The following is a 22,853-nucleotide window of genomic DNA, read 5'->3' as shown; positions in this document are numbered from 1 at the left end:
TGTGGTTTGGGCTCCAGGTACCAGTGCTCTAATCCAGGTTTCTTCCTAGTTCTCTTGCCCCTCTTGCTAATATCAACACACATGAAAAAGAGAGTCCTGGAAAGGTAAATTTAATTCAGGCATTGCTTGATTTTGAGTGGTCCTTTAACATCACTTATTTTGTGTGTGGTGATACATATGATGCCAGAAAAAATTAAGGTTAATATCTCATCTGAGGGGATTCACATTTTTGTCACAGTGCTTGTTGTATTCTTGTTCTTTATAGGTCTATGTGGTCACAGAATTGACATCTTTTTCACAGAAAAATACAAAATATTAGTTCATATTAAGTTACAGAATTTTTCACTTGCCTCATGTTTATGCAGCCATTGCTATTACAAACATGGCTTTTTATAAAGCATCTTTTTAAGCTCATAAGCATTAAAACTTCCTTTCTTCCTTTTCTTGCAGGAACATTTTACCGTATGTCAGGCACATATGTCTGTCTTTTGCCATTTCCTGACATGTTCCAACCTGCAACTACTTATACATTATATATGCTTGAATGTAAGCTCACCATTCATCAATCGAAATTCAGTTGGAGGTGGCTGCTTCAGTTACGTTTCAAAAATATAAATAATTAATTACTCAGATTTGTATATCTGAATGCAAAATAATATAAAACTATGCTAGTTTTTATATGTCATATACAACTTTTTTAAACATTTATCACTCTTGCATTGCTAAAACCAAATAATATATAGAAATCTCACCTTCAGAATGACAGAAAGCTTGTGTGTAGACTATATAAATAATCAAAAATATATTAAATCTGCTACTGGTATAGAAAATAATACGATGTCCTTTTTTAAGCAGTCTATTCCACAGTTTGATGGTCAAACTTTTGGTTGTTAGCTTGATTTTACTTAGGTAGTTGCTTATGGGAAACCAAATAACATCTAATTGACATTTCTGAAAGTTTTGGAATATCATTTTAGTTTTTGGAGAATTGGATTACTGAGCAGAGAGAAAGTAAATTGTCAGAGGCATTTGAAACTACTTTGATCAAATACTTTGTCAGCCTAGAGGGTGAATTTCAAAATGACGCAGAGTGCAATAGCATTTAATACAGTAGCAAAGAAGGGGAATTTATGGGTGAAAATACATTTTTCAGGTATTTTTTTCTGCTTGACTACCTATATACACACTGTATTTTTTTCATAAATATCTAGTTTTCTCAGTATAAGGGGAAAAGTATACTTTGATTGTCTTTTCCTGTTTTTTTATGCCTTAGATTGAGAATTGTGAGTAGTTGAAAAATCGAAACCAATGTGTCTGTCTCTGCAAAAATACACTGGTTCTTCAGTGCTGGAGCTATGTTACAGGCTGAAGTAGGAGGGACTGGAAGCTGTGGATACTGCTGAAAGGGATCTTCAGGCAAGAGCGGACTGAGGAGGCAGGCTCCAATGTAAGACTGATATATAGGAATATTTGAAGGCAAGGTAGCTGCAGAAGCCACAGCTGGGACTTGTTTTACCAGCTTCGATTGATTGATACTGAATTCTGTGTAATTTGCAGTAACTTGGAAGACAGGAGTAACACATGGACACATGTAGCTGGTTGGTTTATCTACTGATTTACACAAGAGTGGGAAGAACAAGGCATTTTGAGAACACTCCAAGGCTAGACTAAGTTAGACTAGACTAGACTAGACTGGACTATACACTAACACGAGGTTATTTTTTTATATGCACTTCCTATATCTGTAAATGTGTTACTAATACCAAAGATTAAATCAGTGAAGCATGTAAATGGATGAAGCAGGATGACAGGGATAAAACAACAGATGGATCCTACAAACACTTGTACATAATATTTGCAGTGTTTTCTTTATTACTGTCCTTGTTGGTGGGAAAGAGCAAACAGGATAAAGAACATATTTGTTATTGGACAAAAGCACCTGAAAGGGAGAAGGAGTCTACTGAATGGAAACAGTGGTGTATTAGTTAGGAGTGGAATAACATAAGTTGTCTTCCTCTGTAAAGTGAGCTCTTTTGTGAAATATCCTTTTCACTGGAACGCCAAGAATTTTGTAGCCTTGGTTGAACTCAGGCAAGATTTTCATTTAACTTCTGTTTTTTTGAACAGGTGCTAACTCTATTTGCTTAGTCTTTTTTCAGGAATAGTTTAGGGTCAATGGTATTTCTAGATTTATAGGTTTGTGGTAGTAAAACAAGTAGTAAATAAAAGTATATGTTAAAATGCTCTTTGTTACTGAACCAGAGTTCTCATAAGTGTGTTGGGAGTGGAAAAAGGCAGAAATAAACCACATTATCACTAGCAAAAGAAAACCCCACACTTGGCCTTATTAATCCCTAACTGGAATATTTACAGGATATTTCTCTTTGACTTGAAGCTGCAACAGCCACTGTGGAAATGCACTGGCACACAGTGCGGATGTGTTCATTAGCTCCAGCATCTATTTTTCTTTGAGTTGTTAGGAACAAGGAAACAAAAGCCGATCTGTTTGTTTGCTATTTCATATGCATGTACTTTCTCCTTTTTAATGGCTTGACTGACAGCCTGGGTGTACATTGTCCGATGTCTTCACATCAAGCCTGTGACCCCAATTCACCTATCGTTCACTTCCATCATGTCAGCTGAGCCTTTTGTGGGTGTCCATTATTCACACACTATACTGTATTATGATGAATTACCCTCTTGGGAATTTTAGGACATCTTAATCCCAGTGTGACAGAACTCTCTGCGATAAATAATCGACAAGCCCCTATGCTAAATGCAAGTACATCAGAGGATGTGGATTTTTGACAGCTTTTACTGAATAAAAAGAAGCAAGAGAGCATGCCTTCAGCATTGTTGAGCAGCTTCCATGTCTCATTTTAATTTTCATTGGATGCTTTTCTACCAAGAAATTGTATGCAGCAGGGGATGGAGATTCATTATGATTTTTATCCTTAGTTGCTTTCCTGGTAAACAAAATATTTCATTAAAAAACAGTTATGGTGAATTTATTATAATTTAATCTCACATTATATCTGGCCTCTTTCTCCATCCGTGCATGTTAAGAAAAAAGAACTTTGAGAAAACCCAGTAGCATTTGTATGAGTATTTCCAGTGACAGCCACGTGTGTCTGTGTGCTATCTGGCATTTAAAGAAAGGCTAATTCCTAGTGCTCATCAAGCTACACAGGGGTGGAGAGTAAGGAAGATGGACTCTTTACTTTCCTGTACTGACAGTTTAGGACTGGCCAGAATTGCAGTGCATAGTGATCTGACAACTTGCCATTTTCTTGTGGAAAGGACTGGAATAAGCAGAGTCAGGGCCTCATTCACTATGTCTGTGCTATGCCAGGTGGTATTAGTGGTGTGATAAAATGTAGTCCAGGTGATATATCCACCTTTCACACTGCACTGGATTTTGCCAGGTGTTTTAGCACTGGGTATGGCCCTGAGATTGATTCTTGAGACTTGACAGGAACCACGGATCCTTTCCTGTGGGTCTCTTGAGTTACGGGGGTGGCAGATACCCCAGAGGATTTGCCTGCAGCAATATTTCCATTTGTTGTTTCTGGAAGACAGAATAGCATGCTTTGTGCTTGCTGGAGTTCCAGGAGTCATCCCTCAACAGCCAGCAAGCTCAAAGTGAGCACAAGCTTAGTTAAGAAATCACAGAATTTGGAAAACGAAAAAGGTAAAATATCAAAACTACTTTGAGAACAGATATAACAGAAAAACTACTTTTTTTTTTTTTTTTTTTTCTTTTTTGTTTCTCCAGTGATGCAGTGTGTCAGCTAGCTGGACAAGAAGAGAAAAGTAAAGGAATAAAATTAACTCTGTATTCTGTAGGATAGCTCCTTCATATCATCCTTTTAGTCAATTGGAAGTAAATGACACTATTTCTACAAGAGTGTATCCTGAAGGTATTCTTAGCCACACCCGAAAGGACTAAAATTTTAGACATGCGTGTTCTTTGTATGGAAACTGGTGAAGAATGTTTCTTCTCATTTCATATAAACTAGGGTGAATGGAAGTTCATATTTATTTCTGCACTACATGACAGAGGGAAGAAACCACTGCTTTTATCTGCATTACACTGAAGGGCGTGATACAAGAATCCATGTAAAATATATATTGCTTAACCTGACCAAAGCACAAACCGACTTTCAGATGTAGGTGAGTCTTACTGTTAGATGCCTACTTGCCACTTTCTCTCTATTCTGAATCTAGCAGAGACTTATCTTTAACAGCTGGCCCTTTAACTGAGGTTTTAGATCTGTGGTCTGAGTTCTTAGTTTCTTTGAGTTGGAAGATAAATTTGACCCACAGAGAATTTAATCTTAAATGTGTACTTACTTTCCCTTTTTTCTTTCTTTTTTTTTTTTTTTTTTTTTTTTTAATTCTCCTTTTCCTTTTTTCCTTTCAGTTTTTGTTTGGTTTTGTTTCTTGTTTTTTGCTGAAAAATCCTTGAGCCACTTGGATGATAGTTGAATTACTACTGTAAATGCGTACAGACTCCCTAAAATAGGCCTAAAGTACAGTAGGTTACTATATGAAAATAATTATCTTGGTGTTAACTAATACTTCTAAACCTCATTACAGACATCCTTTTAAAGTATATTAAAATTTCAGTTAAAAGATCCTAGATACATATACTTACTAAGTTGGCAGTAATATATTTCTATTAAATAAATTAGTGGAAATAAAGATAAGTCTATTAAATTCTGAATTCTGTAAAGCTGGAGGCTAAGGCTTAATGTCACATTTCACTATTCCTTGCATAAGTTGCATTATCACATTTTAGCTGAGGATGCTGTCAAACCTTGCAGAAGAAGCAAATTCTCATCTTCTGAACTGTCAGACACTGCTTTAATTAAGCTACAAAGCAACTCCTCTCTAAATAAAAAATGGTAGGTGTCTCTTTTCGCATTTGAGATCTAAGGCTCAAATTGACAATATAAAGTCAGGGTGTTGCCAAGTTCTATATGATTTGGCTTTATAGGTTAGAGAATTGCAGGCACCAATTTATGTGTGTATGTGTGAGAGAAAGAGTCAGAGAACACTTTGGATAATAGATGATAATGGGTTCAAGAAGAGCTTTGTCTCCAGGATGCTCTTACTAATGAGGAAGCTAAGCAAGAATAGTGATATTTGGAATAATGTTACTTGAGCATTTCTTTATTTCTTGGAAATAATAATCACAGTTTTATCAGAAACTGTGACTAATTTTTCATATTTAAAAAATATATGCATTAATAGATTTTATGATTGAAAAATTAAAGAGGAGGAATAGAACTAAAAAGTTTTGGAATTGTGTACTGACTATTTGCAGAACTGTGCATGTGGTGCTGAGAAAGAATGTGAACATAGGTGTCTTAATGTGCATTTGAAAACAGGTCTTTTGAGGGTAAAAACACTACCTTAAAAATACAAGAAAAAGTAAGAAAAAAAAATTGAGGATTATATGGTTTCAGTCAGAGTAACAGAAGATCATAAATCTTTTTGGGGCAACTCTTATAATTTTGAAACTAGATAATAGAGAGGAATTGAAAATCTTAATTAGATGTTACTTAAATTTATTATGTTCTCAGGAAGATTAACTGAAAACTGTTGAAGACCAAGAAGAGGTTCAGCTCTTAATGTATGTATATCTGTTGTAAGATCTATTTGGCACAAAAGTGAAGTATACAGTAGTACAATTCCTGAATTACACAGGATGATTTTTTATTTTTAATTATTGCCTTCTACATGTCTGAGGCACATGGATCTGCTCATGGAAAGTGCTGTTGCATTAATACACCCTCTTTCTGCTGCCCCCTCTATCCTTCCCAATGACATCTGCCAGCAAAGTCCCACCTTGGTAATGTCTTGCAAGGTCTCAAGTTCTCATGTCTTGTAAGTGCTCAAGTTCTAATTAAAGAGAGTGATTAATAATCATCATGACTTTTATTTTAATTTATAATTATGGAAAATCACATTGCATGGTTAAGAATACAACATTTAGGTTTTATTCATTTAATTACAATTTCAACAGCATTAAAAAACCCACAAACCCTTACTGGTAGCATAAAATCAAAGCAACTGGAACCTAAGGGCTTCTTTGTAAGCACTTTTTACTCTGGGAAAAAACCCTGCAAAAACTCATTGTCCCTCTGAAACAAAACAAAAGACAGCTTCAAAACTGAATAAAATAAATAAATAAAAAAGGATGTCTTAAAAAAAGAGGTATTTATAATGTATTTGGGTTTTGAGTTTTAGCTTTTAATTAGCTCGTATGTTTTTTCACACTAAATTATTTAGAGGTTTTATATTTCCCATCAATTTAAACTGAGAGGGAATTAAATAGGACATATATAATGAGATTTAAATAACTGAAGAAAATCAATTCACCTCACTCTGTGCTATTAGCTAAGCTACACTTCAAGATGTGCTGTAATATTGTGTTTGAACACTTATTCTTTAGGGATTCCTATTCTGTTCTGGTATGCAAAGGCTTCAGCTGCCTAAAAAGTTTGCTTTCTATCACTACATTCCAATTGTGCAGTGATTTCTATGGTGCCTGCACAGAAGTGGATCACCTGACTGATATGAGACTGAGCACGCGTGCTGTAGTAACAAAGAATAGGTTTCTTTACAGCACAGAACAGTTTGGTTAACATACACTAGTAAGGGGTATTTTTAATATGCATAAAAGTACTTACTTGTTTGTAAGGCAACCGTAATACTGGATTCCATAAGGCTGTTTAAGTACCGAATCTGGGAACTTTGGAGAGATGTTAAACTCTCAAACCCAAATGTATTAGCATACATATATTGTCTGAGATAGAAGTGGCATTATATACACATGAACACGTACGGTTTATTGAGTCTTTGTGAAAAACATTAAATTCTTATATGCCTAGGGATGATAGAGTTCTAAATGCAGAATATGAAATTACAGTTGACAAGGGAGTAAAAGTGAATAATAGCAATGTAGATGAGATTGTACTGAAATCTCCATATACCTTGTCTTTTACAGTAAGTTTCTAGATGTGGACTTATCCCTAAAAGACTAGTTCAGTATTTTGCATTGAAGATCAGTCAAATTACCCTGTCTGAGAATCTGATCTTTATTTTGGGGCTATAAATCAGGCTGCTTTGTCTCAGGCAAGAGAGAAACAGAGTTACAAGCCTATAATGCAGAGCAATTAATTTTAATCATAATTATATAGATAGAGGAATACTTCTGTAGGGGATGACTTTCTGGATTCTCTTCTGCCACAGGCTTCCTCAGATTGGGCTCTTAAATAAAAGATTCAGGTTTCAGTGGACAGTGGATCTGGGCTCATGTCATCTATTTTAAGGTAGTAGCAAATGTTTACATCTCTGGTTAAAAACATGGAGGTTCTGCTTAGGCCAAATTTTTGAGAAAGAATATTATTTAGACCAGAATTAAATTGTCTGTAGATGCACTATAGTTCTAATAAATCCTGCTGATTTTTTGGAAGTTACCCTGGGGCAAGTATGGCATGACTATCTTGTGCTGTAGCTTCTCAAATTTAACTTTCATCCTTTTCCAGACTATCTACCTAGGTTTTGCACCAGTAACATAATTTGCTTAGGATTCATGGTATCATCTGATCGGTGCTATTTCCATAAATTAAAACCCAAACCAACAACAACAAAACCCAAACAAACCTAAATCTGCTTAATAAGCTACTTCTGCCTGAGCAGATTTTGGTACAATGTTGTGGATTCCATTTAAAATAAATCTGACAACTTGATTGTTTGAAAATAAGAAAGAACAGTATTTAGATGACATTGTCAAATGTGCTATACCTAGAAAGAGCATCTTTGAAAAATAAACATTTCAAGTGTTATTATCAAACATAGCCTCATATTCCAAATTGAAACATGTTTTCTTTCTGAGACTTTTGACTAGATCTATGCTAACATGGGGAGGGTAATACTAAAATACATATTGAAGCTTCAAGCTCTTAAAGCACTGCAAATGTTATTGCTCAAGAAAAGCATAAATAGTCCTTTGTATGTAAAACCAAGTGCATAAATATCTATCCAATGTAAATTCCTTTCTGGTTGCATGTGAAATACATGAGATAATTAGCCAGAAGAGATGTCCTTCCACTGAAATAAGCTTAATTATCGTGAAACTCTTATATCAACCTGGAAAAACATTCAGTTTAACAAGACTTTCATTTTATTTAAATGTTGTGAAGCAAAATCCTTGTTTGGAAATATTCACTATTTTACATTGACTAGAACTTAACATCTTTATTGATCATCTAGACGAGGGGATCGAGTGCACCCTCAGTAAGTTTGCAGATGACACCAAGTTGGGTGGGAGTGTTGATCTGCTCGAGGGTAGGGAGGCTCTGCAGAGAGACCTGGACAGGCTGGAGCGATGGGCTAAGGCCAACTGTATGAGCTTCAATAAGGCCAAATGCCAGGTGCTGCACTTGGGCCACAACAACCCCCAGCAGCGCTACAGGCTTGGGGAGGAGTGGCTGGAGAGCTGCCAGTCAGAGAGGGACCTGGGGGTGTTGATTGACAGCTGGCTGAACATGAGCCAGCAGTGTGCCCAGGTGGCCAACAAGGCCAATGGCATCCTGGCCTGTATCAGAAATAGCTTGGCCAGCAGGGACAGGGAAGTGATCTTACCCCTGTACTCGGCACTGGTGAGGCCGCACCTCGATGACTGTGTTCAGTTTTGGGCCCCTCACTACAAAAAGGACATTGAATTACTCGAGCGTGTCCAGAGAAGGGCAACGAAACTGGTGCAGGGTCTGGAGCACATGTCGTACGAGGAGTGGCTGAGGGAACTGGGGTTGTTTAGTCTGGAGAAGAGGAGGCTGAGGGGAGATCTCATCGCCCTCTACAACTACCTGAAAGGAGGTTGCAGAGAACTGGGGATGAGCCTCTTTAACCAAGTAATGAGTGATAAGACAAGAGGGAATGGCCTCAAGTTGCGCCAGGGAAGGTTTAGACTAGATATTAGGAAGTATTTCTTTACAGAACAGGTTGTTAGGTGTTGGAATGGGCTGCCCAGGGCAGTGGTGGAGTCCCCATCCCTGGAGGTGTTTAAGAGTCGGGTCGACATAGCGCTGAGGGATCTGGTGTAGTTGGAAACTGCCAATGCTAGGTTAACGGATGGACTAGATGATCTTCAAGGTCCTTTCCAACCTAGTGATTCTGTGATTCTGTGAACTGTTAGGAAGCCTTCTCCTGCTAACTTTACAAGGTATTGCCCATAGTGGGAGGAAAGTGTTTCTTTCCTTTATCTTCTACTGAAAAAAATGACTGAACTAGGTTTGCTCATATTTAAGAAAAATATTCAGATGTAGGCACAACTATATCGGGGAAGCACTGATGCAGATTATAGAAGGGGAAAGGAGGGCCTTAAGGAGAAATTGGTATGCAACACTAAGATCCCATTTTCTCAGGTTTCTCATGCAATGTCATGCAATGTCATATTTGACATTGCTCAAATTGTAAAGGAATTTCTAAATTCAGGTGGCAAAAGGTTGGGTCTTTCTCTCAGCATGTAAGGAGTCAAAAAGTTTGATGTCACTATAATAAGTCATTATAGCATTTTGACAACCTTAGCTATATTGACTGCAGCCAGCTCACCTTAGAATATTCCACTCTTCATTCTTATAAGCATGTGTATATATGTCTGTATATCGTAATAGCAGGCTACAGACTGTGCACAAGATTACCTATGTGAGAAAATCACAAAAGAGAATGACTAATGATTCAGGGAATAAAAAGATATCACTCAGAATATCATGATCTTTTGAAGGTAGGAAGGAGTCTGAAATCAGAAGGATCAATTTAAGCAGTCTACAAATTTCCTTACTTTAGGTAAGGTGGGTTATTTTGTTGGTTTGTTTGGTTTTTTTTTTTTTTTTGCTTTTTTTTTTTAATTTGTCGGTTTTACTTTAGAAATTTTTATTGGTTTTTTTCTCTTTATGTTTTCTTGAGGCTAAAAACACAGAAATTAAAAATGCTGCAAGCTAATAAACTAATTAGCTGAACAATTCACCAACAGAATAACTGCAGACATCAAACACCATTATGCTACTGTAAAGAAGGCATCTGTCTGGATTATGTGCTTCAGCCTAAAATCATATGTCAAAATTATTTACATTATAAATGTTGGATTTGTTTTTCATTAGTTAGTGTATATTTTTTTACTTGAGGAAGCACTCAGAGCAAGAGATGTGTACATTAGATATACATTTCAAAAAATGAGCATATGTTTTATGATACAGTTCTTACTTTATTATGTAAATACAATATAAGGATGTTTTCTACAAACTCAGTTGGACATATGCAGTGTAATACAGTGCTACGTTCCACAGATTACTGAGCATACAGTACCTGTAAAACTCAAGCACCGAGTGTTTAAATAAATCTCCCTTCTACAACATTTTTACGAAGACACCACACAGAACATCAGTGACATTTTTTGCCTTTGTTTCCAGTTAAGCTGTGATCTTTCCAGCAACTGAATGCCAATGTGAGCAACCTCAAAGAGGTTTTTGTTGGATAACAACAGCACACTTGATGGATTGAGATCCGTAGTGGCTTTGCATTTAAGTAGCTTCTCTTTGAATTGTAGCTAAAAAAAAATATGAGCTGGCAGAAGTTGCCACTTTCTTTGTTTTTTTGCACTTTTCTGGGCACTTGGGAGGTTGGCTGCTGGCTATCCCGTGGAAACCTTGTGTCAGAGTACCAGCAGCTTTGCCTGCACAGCCCCAAGCTGAGCTAACAGGAAGGGATGGGTGTGTATCCAGAAGCCAGGTGGAGTGGTTACTACATTGTCATATAGTTTCTTATTTATTATACTGATTTATGACATCATCACACATCTGTCTGGGCCTGCCAATATTTGCAGTTCCAGAGCGAATTTATTCTTTTTTTTTAAAGAAAAAGCCAAATCCCTGAAAATTATGGTATAATGTTGGCAAGCTTGAGATTTTAATAAATTTGAAGTTTGTATTTGTTTTGTTTGTGCTTTTGTAGTTTGGTTTGATTTTTTTTTCCCTACACATAATTATCTGGATTATATATGTGAGGTTTTTTGGGTTTGGTTTGGTTTGGGTTTTTTTGTTTTTATTTTTTTTCTGTGGAGGATGAAGGTGAGATATACTTGAAATTAAATGGATAAGAATAACATCTAGTCCAAGGTCTAAGGTTTGGAGAATGGTATCGTGAGACTTGTGATAAAAGTCTGACTTGGCAAGTGACATAATAATAATATATAAAAAAAAACAAACCTTGAAAATGCATTGTACCATTTTAATTTATCAAATAAAGTTCATTTTCCTTATTTTTCATCCCCTGTTTAACCTAACACAACTGAACCATGTAACTATTCAGCTATCAAGGAATGTCAAACATATATTTCCTTTATAAAAAAAGAAGCATACAAGACTGAAAAAAACAAATAACACCAGATGTGGAAGTGACATGAGAAAGATGCTTAGGCAGTTTTGAGATGGGATAATGCTCCTTGATTGTGTTCTTTGTGCTAGAAGGTGGCAATTAGGTTTTCATACATAGAAAAGTGTGAGACATCCTAATTAAACACGTTTTGGTGGAAGTCATCATGGATAAACCCAAACTGCTTGTAGTAGTTCTCAAATGTGTCACCTGTGAGGTTAACACTAGAAAAATCTCTTCAGTTTTTAATCCTTCTTTTTTTCCTATACATTGGAAGGAAATTATAATTTGAATGTTGATTCAAATATGTACATTACTCACTAGGACAGTCAATCGAAAACATTTTAAGCATAGCTATAGGCCATGCATAGAATCATAAAAAGGAGGAAAATAACTGGAAGGAAAATACAATTGATTCACCCAGAGGATAAATTGTATGGACTTAGGTGTTACTAGCGTCTGACATTTCTCCTTTTTGCTTTAATTTCCTTTAGATGTTATATACTGTTAACAATACTTCACAGTGGTTGTGAAAAGATATTAAATACTTCTGTAGCCATGACAATATGCAACATTAGTTTTTAAACTGTAGGTTTTAAAATGAAAAATAGTATTTTTTCACATAAAAGTCCATTTTTAAGATCTTCCAGTCCAGAAATGTGAACCAACTCCCTTATCTAAGATGTTAGTGGTATACCTGAACCAGGTTAGATTTTTCTTTATAATCACAAGAATGCCCAGAAATTCACTGTACTGCCTAGAAGAAAAAGGTGATGCATTGTCCAATATATGATGTAGACATGACAAGAAATGCTGAAGAGAAATAATGGCCAAAACTATTCATGGCTATTGGTGATCACTGAATCTAGAAGAAGAGTATCTCCAGTTATGAATTTCATGATCTCTCACACACAGAGCTTGAGGCAGCAGGAGGAAAATCTGAATGAAAACAGTGAAGTCCTCACATGAACTTTAGTAGGGTCAGGATTCCATCCTAAAAGAACAGTTCTTATGGAACTTGGTGATCTTGAAAGATATTTAAGCATTTGCTGATAAAATGCTGATTAATAGCATTTGCTATTAATATGGATCTTTTAATAGCTATTCCTGTGGGTATATACTTAATACTTATATACCTTTGGTGAACCTGTGCCTGGATGAGAAATGATCCCATTGGCTAAAAGTGTTCTATGTTACAGGTTCAGCAACTGTTGCTTTACAACCATGTAGCTATATTAGGATAAAACCTGCATTTGAGAGCAGGGAAATGAAGGTGTATCAGAGCATAAACTGATTAGAAGAATAAAGTGCCAAGTTTCTTCCATGGTCAAAGGACATGGGAAGATACTACAGAAGCTAAATGGACTGAGGAAAGGTAAAAGACACTATTTTCAGCATTTGACTCTTAATTTTTGTCTACTTTTAATTATAAAGTGTTTTTATATTACAATCTGAAACAGTTTTCTGTTGGAGGGTAAGAAAATAGTAAATCCCATGAAGCCCTTTATAGAAGAGTAATTACTGATGAAGGACGTGAACTGTTTTCAAAAATGCCACAGGCTATGCTTGAAAGTTAAAACTTGAACCTGTCCAGTAGAGAGAGAAGGTTGAGAGTTTAATACCTCTTTTGTAAGATATTTTAGAAAGTTTAGAAGCAGCATGTTATTAAGCTCTATTTAATAAGAAGGAAATGAAGGAGCTCTGGATATCTTGTTACCCCAATGCAAAGCCAGGTGCAGGAGCAGTTGAGGCTTTGGTGTGTTTCCAGCATGGCTGTCATAATTGACATATTATCTCTGGGAAAATAAAAAATATTGTTACAATTTGCCAGTAGAAGGTTGTTTTCCTTTGTGTTCAGTTTTCTCCAGAACTCACAGTTAAACACTTTTTATTTCTTTTGACTAGAATTACTTCCATTAGGGAAATGTTGCCTGAAAATAGCATGCAGTATTAATGTATCATTTGTTTCTGCTGTTCCAGCAGTAACATGTTTCCTTGGCTCTCACCCACTGACTGTTGATGAGATCAAGTAGATTATTCAGCAGCTATATTCCACCACCTGCTCCATTTTTTTCCTTGACATGCAATGCTGTTAATACATTATCTTGCCTTGTTAAAGCCACATTTCCTATTCAGCTGTGTTTTTTAAATTATATATTTCTAGGAAGTGGGTTCATTTTTTAACAGACTTTTAGACAGTCAAATTCTGATTTAATCTATTTTATACATCTGAGAACCTAGATGAAGATGCTGATTTTATTTTCTTTAGACAAAAAAAAAAAAATACTGCAAACCGTAATTTGAATATTCGATATATTTGATATATATCAGATATTGTTTTCAAGTTATATCAAATGTATATTGATATAAAACAATATATTGTTATTGAACATGTGTAAGACTATAACATTCTATTAAATGTGTTGTTCAGTTTGAGTATTTGATGAGGCAAAATGCATCCCCTGTTCGTTTAAAGATAACTGACCTCGTTACTGTTTTTCTTGCATAAAGGATGCAAACTTATATCAATGTTTTCTTCTCCTTGTCCTTAGTAAAGAGGTATTTATTTGATTTGTTCCTTTTCCCTCTTTTCCCTTTGAAATAAAGCAATTGCATGTGTATTTCAGTTGTGTCTATTCCCATTTGGATCCTAGTCAGATTTTAATGGAACTACTAACATGTACAAATTTTAAGCTGTTAAGGTCTATATTTTGTGGGGTTTTTTACTGGATGCTTAATAAGGAGGTATTAAAGGAGCTGTGAAGCAAGCTGAACTGCATCTAAGTAATTTTTTTTTTTTTTAAGTTAGAGGAAAATTATGTTATTGACATATTAGAATATTCGTTTTGGAGTAGGTTAATTTTGATATTTCTAAGATAAATTTACATAGTCCTGATTTCTCCCTGGGTTGCTAAAAACTACACATACACTACAGCTGAAAATGCAGGGTAGCAAGGCATGCCTACTCAATGTATGTGTCATCTTCTAATCATGCCTGTGAAGTTACTAGCTCAGCTGTGCAACTTAAAGAGTTTCCTAAGGCAGGCAGTGAACTGGAGCTGGTGGTATTATGCAATTTGTGATTTGTCAGAGTAGTTGGCAATTTCAGTCTAATGGTTTCAGCATGTGTCCTTCACTTTGAGCTTGTTTAAAAATATAACACTAATGTGACTTGCATTTAAGGCATATGAATTATTAGAGTGAAAATGTAATAAGCTCTAAGGGTTTGAAACCTCTGCAAATGAGAAGGATAAATTATATGTTAAAAGAAGTGGTCTTTTGCTGATTCTATGCACCACTCTAGCAAAATTTCACTGCTAGATGTCAAGATGCATTTGACAGACTATTTCTAACTCGTCTTTTCTGATCATTTTTCTTCATGCCTTTATCTACGGTTCTCTCTATGTTACTCTCTTCTCTACTGAAACAATTTTGGCAGTTTCAAGCTGTCATAATATTGCCCAGCTTCTCAAATCTCCTGATTGCATGCATCCTAGAAATATACTCAGACTCGGGAACTGAAACTTCTTCCTCCCTCCCTCTCCCCATGAATGTGGAAAGTGTAGAATTTAACAAAATGCTGCTTCTCTACCTTCTGATGAGAATTTCCTACATCCTTGTTGCTGTTTAATAATATAATATTCTTTTGCTGTTTAATAATACAATATTCTTTTGTACACTCATTCTGCAGTTTGTATATTAAGTTTGTAGGTTGTTTCATACAAACCATATTTCATACCTCATGAACTGGACTCACTGCTCCACTTATGTAAGACAATTGTGTGCTCCCTCTGTTCTTCACTGTGGCTGTATTTGATTTGTCCTATTCTCTGGTACTGAGAAAGGTGCCCTCCAGCAATGTTTTTGCACCTGCAGTTCATTTATCCCATTGACTGCTCATGCAGGTTTTCTTTTCCTCTAGTACTAATAGTCTTACTAATTAGGATTATGAACATTAGAGACCAAGCTGAAATGGAAACCAGTAAGTCTTCAGACAGCTACCAACTGGTACTTGACAGCATCCCCCCTGCAATTTCCATAGGTTATGCACTCGCCTAGGTGCATATTCAGCTATACTACTTTTCCAGAAGTTTATATGTATGATTTTTACTTATTTATTTATTTATTTATTTATTATCCAGTGATGATTTTCAGTGGTGAATATAGTTCCAACTGTTCTGTGATTTGTTTTCAGGACAGAATCAAAGATTGTTTGATATTAATGGGACATTTGACTCCTTCTGAAGAATTTTAGATTCTTACTAAAATCTAACTGAGAATCCTACTATAGTATAATATATCAGAAAGACTCATTCAGCACCCTTTAGGAGTAGAAGAAGTACTGACACAATGTCGCTTTTGCCTTCTCTGTTTGATAATTTGTTACCATTAGCTAAATTCTTAAATCCACACAATAAGAGAAAGGCAGAAATAGGAGAGAAGAGCTCTTTCTAGTTGATGTTTTAGAGAAGTGCTGCTTTTATGTAGTGGAGAAGTGTTACTGTGCCAAATGGTCTTTTGGTTTTATCCTTTTTTACTTTACTTATATGACAGTTTTGTCAGAGACAGGTGATTGCACATGGTATTTTAGACAGCAAAAGCCACATGTGCAATGTATTCATTTAGAGTCTCCCTATTAGACTGGATATTAGGAAGCATTTCTTTACAGAACGGGTTGTTAGGCGTTGGAATGGGCTGCCCGGGGAGGTGGTGGAGTCCCCATCCCTGGAGGTGTTTAAGAGTAGGGTCGACATAGCGCTGAGGGATATGGTATAGTTGAGAACTCTCAATGTTAGGTTAATGGTTGGACTAGGTGATCTTCAAGGTCTTTTCCAACCTTGATGATTCTGTGGTTCTGTGATATTTCAGTTTTTCCTATAATTATTCATGTCAGAAGTCATTAACTTCAACTTGCAATATTGTAAACTCAAGTACTCTAATTCAGATTTGGCTTCCCCTTGATTTCTGATCTTATTTAGACCAGTGGCTTCATTTATTTTAAGTCTTCTGCTTTGGAATTGGAAAACCACTAGAAAGCTGGAATTCCTCTGTGGAAAATCAGCCTGATTCTTCCTTCACTCAGTTAATTAAACAATATGAATATAGGTTGTCTTGAATCATAAAGAATGATTTTCACTACAGTTACTAACAGATACAGAAATCCTTTCTCTGCCTTCTAAATATACAGCAGGTGATAATAAAATTTTTCCATTAGATTTCTTTTGTGTTGGATATGAGTTCATCTTGTTACAAAAAACTGATTAAGAAGGTCTGAAATAGAATCATTTTTCATGAGAATAAAGCAGAAATGGCTTGAAATGCATTAGACAAGTGCACAAAATATGTAATTTTCATTTATTGACTAGTTAAAGTGGAGTTTTGTATTTTACAGCTAGATAAAAAAAAACATATCTATCAATTTAGGTTGCTGGTAATGGTTAATAATGGAAGCGAAAGTCTGAGGTGTTATATTGAATTGTTGTCCAGAGTATAATAACATCATCTTTTTAAAAAATTGTGCTAATTGCTGATTGTGTTAGATTATGTATGAATTTAGGCCAGAAATTTATATGAAGAGTTCTTTCGTAAGTCAGCAGACCTCTAACATACTCTTTTTCCTTATTAATATGACTCATCTGTTGCCTCAGATGACAGAAGTGAAACTGGCTCCCAAGAGTAGCTGGGGAACATACCATATGAGGTGCATGCTGAATACGGGAGACCAATTATAAACATACTCTTTGTGACCTTATATGCTTCAGATATCCTCATTAATAGACCACAGATCAGATTGCCATCATGTGGCACAGCAGATGCCAGAGTAGGATAGAGGCTGTGACTCTGCAATGTAAATACATGAAGTAAAACCACGCTACAGATCAGCACAAAACCAAAACCTACTGTTGGTCACCATAAAAAAAATCTTTAAAAATCTGTGTAAGTATTAAAATTCTCATTACACTTATACTGAGGATTATGGTATTTACATAATGGATTACAGCAATGCATAGAATAACAGTTCTTATTCGAGGTAGGGAAATACAAATTATCATGGAAAAGTATGTGCTACTGTATTAATGATCAAAATATTTTTAAAAGAAAAAAAATTACTTGTAAGAGGAGATCTTAAACCTTGTGGTTACAATTTAAACCAACAAAATTAGGTATGTGTTTGGTTCAATCTAAGACATTGTTTTATGGTTGGGACCATCTTATCAAAACTAATGTGCCACAGCTTCATCAAATCTAGATCAGCTTTTGTGCTGATAATTATTATGAATGCCCACTTGTGCGAAAGGTCATACAGCAAATATCTTCATAAGAGTTACATGTAAAAAGGTAATCAGTCCCTATTAACCCCTCCCTTGCCCCACTGGGAGTATGGAAATAAAGACAAAGAAAAAGAAATCCACGTATATTTCTATGAAGGTTATGGTCTTGCTATCATTAGCACTCTCATGCTCACTTTTGGGTTACTGATCTTCCAGTCTGCAAGTGCTGCTTGTTGAAATCACACCCCCTTGAGCCAAACTGGGTGATCTTTTTATACAATAGGGTAATAGAAAATTAATAAATAGGGTATTTCATTACTAAAAATTGCTACAAAAATATAACATACTCCATGCAAGTAAAGACAGTAGAATCAAGGTGGAAGAAAATAGTTCTCATTTGGTTTAATACAGAATGTAACAGCTTACTGAGGTGAAAATGCAATTCTTCACAATTCTGTCAGTCTGTATTAAAGCTGTAGTGAAATAACAGTATCAGTCTTCCTTTGGCACTTCAGACACCTTATCCCAGTCTTACAAAATCTTTTCCTCATACTTCTCCCTTGTCATTTATGTGCAAGTCATAATCATCTACAGAAGAACAATATTTGCATTTCAGATGCATATATGAAAACCGTGTTTGAAACCACTTTTACACATACTCCTTTTACACTGTTCAAGCAAGAACAAGTTTGAATATTTGAATCATATTTTAAAATCAGGATTTGAAGTTCATTTTATGTTTCCACGTTGTTATATTTAAGCTTGATATTGATATATTCTCCCTGGGTATTTATCTTCTTAAAATAACATAAAAGATCCATGGATTTGGTATTTTAGAAAGCTTTGTAAAGCTATTGATGTCTAATAACTCTTAGCTTACACATTTTATGATAGTTTAATATATCAAGGGGTAGTCCAATATTATTTTCAAGATAAAATACTTAAAGGAGAGTAAGAAGCACAAGAAAAAGATTTATTTCATTGTACTGAATATAATTGTAATCGGGCCATTAGCTGGCAGAATTCTGTGCTGGCTAGGAGGAGATAAAGATATGACATATGCGCACAAAAATGAAGGGTAGAAGATGAATAGGCCTTCTCGGGAGTTGATCTTTACAGATCAGATAAAGATTCTTCAGGTCTCTTGCAGTCTGTGCCACATCAAAGGCTGTCTCTCAGAGATAGTAACGTGCACTTGGAACCTGGGGACACCTTCAAAAATGGACAGTTTTGAGATTGACAGGCAGCTAGGCTTTGGTTTTTTTAGTTGCTGGTTTGCTTTTTTGTGTGTGTGTGTAATTTTTTGTAATCCCTTTAAAAGTTAAAGAAAAGTTCATAGGCTGGTGGAGTAAATAACATTTGCATTTTATCTATCTTTCCCAATAGCTGTTTTGCTTTAAAGATAACCATTCTCTTCGAAAGATTTAAGGAAATCTAGTGGAAGGTAACTCTTGACTTCTTCCGAAGTTTGATTAAAATACTTATTTGTGGGCAGTGACTGTCTTTCAAGGGATAATTATTCTTCAATTATTCTGAAAATTCCTAAAAATAATGCACCCTACAACATATTTAGACGATAGCAAGGGAGAGAGCAGTTCTCATTCATTATATAAACAAAGCTAAAATATTAAAAAAAAAGAGGTAGAAATAATTGTTTTATCTAGAAACATTTATTAAACAAATGCTTGTTTAATAATGGTGTTTTCAAGCACCTTAAATTTGACATCAGCTACTGTGTCAATCTCACTGGTTAAATCTGACATCAGCCCTTTTGATCTCTTAGAAGCACTGTCTCACAGCCACTGAACATCCTCCAAAAGCATAGGAATAGATGCTGCAGCATTTGTGAGCTTTTGCAGCCCTCTCTTCCTGGTCATGGTTTCTCAATTTATGTACAACTTCAGAGTAATTTCAGTTTCATTGTCATAATCTGAGAATACTTGTTCTCCAGCAGACTGTAGAATGTAGGTTTTTTAAAAATATGAAGTAAGCCAGAATGTTTCTGTTATATGTTAGTTTTGTTCTTTTTCCTCTTTTTAGTGGTGTTTGGCTTTTCATCCTCTCTAAAAAGATGATTTTAGATAGAGCTTCATTCAAGGCCTGAAAACATCTCACAGCTTTCGTTTTCGCAGCACACATACAAAGGCATGGAGTAACAAATGATTAAAACCTAATGTGTAGAAATATTGTTTTGCTTATTTGTTTTAGAATAATTTCTGCTTATTTTCTTACATATAAAAATACAAATCTCAACATTTTAGTATTTGCTAGAGAAACCTTTAGGGAACTGCAGTGGGTCATGGTTTTAAAGAAGGTGTTACCTTATTAAACCTTCATTGTAATGAGAGGGACATGGGGAGTGTCAGGTGTCAGCCTGCTGTTGTGTCACTCCTCTGTTGGCATTCTCCAGAGACATTTCCATCAAAACAGGGAAGGCAAGACCTGACATTTGCATACCTCAAAAGGAAGCAGGCATGATTTCTTTGAGAGGGATGAAAAATTAGTCTCTCCTTGTGTCGCAATAAAGGGCATGGGGAACTTGAGTTTGCTTCACAATCTAGCTGGTTTTGACCCAGGAGTCTTGACTTCTTAATCTGGCTCTTAACAGAGCTCTCTCTGTGGAAGGGTGAATGTCTCCGTTATTAGAATCTATGTTGCTGAGGCAGCAAGGTTCTTCTTGCACAGAAATGAAAAATTTCTGAGAACACCTTAGCCTCATTATATATATATATATATATATATATATATTTTAAATTTAGTACTCTTCCCTTATCTTTCCTAAAAATATAAGGTATTACACAGGAGAGAATGATACTGCTCTTTGCATGCACAGACTTCCTATCAGTCAACCCATATATTTTAAAACAGTGATTTCTTGAAAATTAAGTCCATGCATGATCTGTGTCCTTGTGATAGCCTGCACATCAACGTTGATAAAAGAGTCTGCTGCTGGAGATGAACTGGGTGATCAGGGTTCTGTAGCTGACTGGTAATAGAAGTTACTAGTACTGGAAATGATCCTGTATGTTTTTTGCATATGTAACTTACATAGAACATATAGAATTACATATAGAACATACAGAATTACAGGATTGTTCTGTTGCAGTAATAGAAGGTGAAAATGCAATATTTATCTCCATTTTGAGAGATCAAATAAATTATTCTTGTGACCACTCAACTTACAGATTTATTCTAGTCCTGGCTAACAGCTACTATATTGACTACTAATAATTTGTGTAGCATTTGTAGGAATTGCTGATAGAAAAGATGATCTGTTTCAAGGAAAACAATACTGGGTTGATATCAAGTTGGCTAGTCTTTAATTCTATATCTGCCAGGGAATACTAGTAAATACATTCTAAATATACATTCCACCTAAACTTTCGGAACATACATTCCACCTAAACTATTAACATAGTAATGTTAATGCTCATTATATATTTCTCTTCATAATCCATCTATCAGTTTGTGCGTTTGGGTTCTACTGTCTTTTGTGGAAAAAAATTGCAGTTCTCTGGGTACCTTAAGGCAATGAAGCAGACTGTGAGGGAAATCTGAGTGCAGTGTTAGCTGCAGCTATTTACATGTGTAGTAAGTTCATATCTTGCTTTGCTACAGTTTGGTGAAACATGACTTAGTTGGCTTGAACTCATCAGAGGATATGGAAATTTAGATGCAGAGCTGGTGATATTGGGTGAAGAAATTAAATGAACAAAATTGTTCTAGTATATTACCAGAAAACTGAAAATACTGTAGGTATCTGAGGTGTTTGTCCAGTGCAGTCAACGGAGAGTTGTACTGTGCTTTTTCCCAGTGTAATACATCAAATTGTATCATAATTTTTCTTTTGTAAATGTGATACGTGGCTACTCTGGAGGATACTCTGATTGGCAATGCCTGTAAGATGCTAGTAGCTTCCTATTAGCTAAGAATCATTTGAACTGACAATAAAACAAGTGGGGATACTTACAGCAGCAGAGCACACAGGTTTGTTGGGGGTTTTTTTGTTTATATAGAATGATTGTAAATGTAAAAGAAGGGAAAAGATCCTAAGTTTTACTTTACAAAATTTGTCATCCTGATAGTTGTTCGGGGGGGGATGACAGGGACTGCCCTCATGGGATCAGATAGCATAGTAGTTGCTGTCGTGGATGGGACTGAGGTGAGGTTCTGACAGCACCATCTCTGCGATTCCAGTTTATGTGAACTTTCCGGTCATACTCCTTTTGGTTGTTAGCAAGGACTGACGGTTGACTCAACTGAAAATGCGACTTAGACCACCAGTTCGTTTTGTGTAGGAACTGGTCTGAATATTAAAAGGATCATCAGGCTTACTGTGCACATACTGTTAAATAGTAAAGTGTTTTCATCCCTAGTTACCTGGTAGATATAGCCAGGCTATTCTGTTAGAAAGGGACCATGACTCCCCAGAAGCAGTTGCTAAAATTTTTATTGGACTATAAAGTAATATAGTTCTCAAAGTAAGTCACTCAACAATTAGGACATGGCCGAGTCCACATGAACTATGTTCACATCAGGTAGCTGCTTCTTCAGAGTGAGCTTGCTTGCTTTCAGGATGGGTGCCTGCCTCCAGGGCTGCTGACGCTGGGGATGCTGGATGCAGCTCAGCTGGAGAACATGCATTCCGCTTGGCTACTTTTATACGCAAATTTGTAGTAAGCATGTATAAACAGCTTTTTTTCAAAGACTTATAGTTTTGTATGAGGAGAGACATGTCAGCAACCCAATGGATGTGTCTGTACGAGGGATTGATTTGAAAGAGCATCATCTGATCATTCCTGTGAACTGTGCTTTGTTTCCCATGGGGCTAAGTGGACAAACTGGATTTCTTTCAAATTAAATTAGATGGGAAAAATGTCCTCTAGGAGCATGCCTATTACTCTCCAACTGCTAATGTGTATTCAGTCCATGGGACCAGACTATAGCTAGTCCAAATTACTGAGTTTTTATGGGTCCCTAATAATCACAAAGGATGTCAGAACATCCTGTAATTGAAGCTAAATAATTTAAGGGAGAAATAACTGTCCATAATAGAGTGTTTTAAAATTATAATAAATTCTTGTCATTGGATGGTAGATAAAATTAATACATATAAGGCAAGATGGTGTGTGTAAGGAG

The 22,853-nt window shown here is 35.8% G+C and overlaps 1 protein-coding gene across 9 annotated transcripts in view; it reads left to right on the top strand.

Moving 5' to 3' along the window:
- The window catches only part of CACNA2D1 (calcium voltage-gated channel auxiliary subunit alpha2delta 1), a 433,456-nt gene that overhangs the window by 171,222 nt on the left and 239,381 nt on the right, over window positions 1–22,853 (top strand). The gene's annotated exons all lie outside the window — the stretch shown is intronic.

Source organism: Strix aluco, chromosome 5 (genome assembly GCF_031877795.1).
Source record: "Strix aluco isolate bStrAlu1 chromosome 5, bStrAlu1.hap1, whole genome shotgun sequence".
Taxonomy (NCBI): Eukaryota; Metazoa; Chordata; class Aves; order Strigiformes; family Strigidae; genus Strix; species Strix aluco.
Note: the sequence above shows the minus strand (reverse complement) of the source record. Positions and strands in the feature narration are given on the sequence as shown.